This window comes from Coregonus clupeaformis, chromosome 13 (genome assembly GCF_020615455.1).
Source record: "Coregonus clupeaformis isolate EN_2021a chromosome 13, ASM2061545v1, whole genome shotgun sequence".
NCBI lineage: Eukaryota > Metazoa > Chordata > Actinopteri > Salmoniformes > Salmonidae > Coregonus > Coregonus clupeaformis.
This window is the reverse complement of record NC_059204.1, coordinates 3,544,402-3,545,400: the sequence shown is the minus strand read 5'-3', so window position 1 is coordinate 3,545,400 and position 999 is coordinate 3,544,402.

Below are 999 nucleotides of genomic sequence, written 5' to 3'. Positions count from 1 at the left end.
GAAAAAGGACCCAGTATTAATCCCTGAGGCACACCACGATTCATACAGTACTGGTCCTTTCATCCTTCATCCTTCAGCCTTAATGGACCCAGACCCCGTCACCAGCGGATGAAAGGAGCTGAAAAAGGAGGAAGGGGCCATTGATATTCTGGGATCGTCTGATGGAGAGAACATGTCCCTTCCTCAAGTAGCCGCAAAGCTCTTTCTCTTTTAAACAACTAATGCCTTTCTTATAGCCCCTCTCGGGGCTGTGTGCGTCTTTTATCATAGAAATTCTGTGCACACTGTGCATTTCCCCAATCTCCTGCCTCTAGTTAAGATCACGTGCCAGTATTGGGCAAGTTACATTCGGGGGAGCTCATTTTACACAGCCGGGGGACAACAAACTACATAAGCAGCAAGGGAGGAGTTTTTAATCAAGTGCTGTGGCGGCGAATGTCATCACTAACTAAAACACAACAGAACAATTGTCTGACAGATCAAAAAAGCAATAATCATTTCTCAGACGGCACCATCACATTATTCTATTTGTCTCTGATGCAAATAGTTGTTGAAATGTTTGTTGACCAATGATAATAATAATAATATAACATGCCATTACAGGCTTACAGTCATAATGATTAGAAGTTAGTTAGTATCCACCATGTGCACTTCGTTGTTTCGTTTTTGACTCCACCTCTCATAGCGGGCCAAGTCGTCAATTTTGAGCAGGGTGTGGTGATACTGATGGTTTGTCGGGACTAATAGTTTCTACGGTTGTGGATAGATCAGGAGTTCCCAAACTTTTTTGGCCCGCGACCCCCTTTTAGATTCTTTTTGAGACCCTGCCATGTAAAAAAAAAAAAAGGTGATGTAATAAACGGCCAGCGTTTACTTTTTTAATTGTGTCTATGACCGTCTATTACAAATTAGTCTGACAGCACTTTTGACAGTATTTCAATCTGAAAGAAGTATGGTTTGAAGTGAATGAAATGCATCAGAAAGGTATTGGAAAGTTTA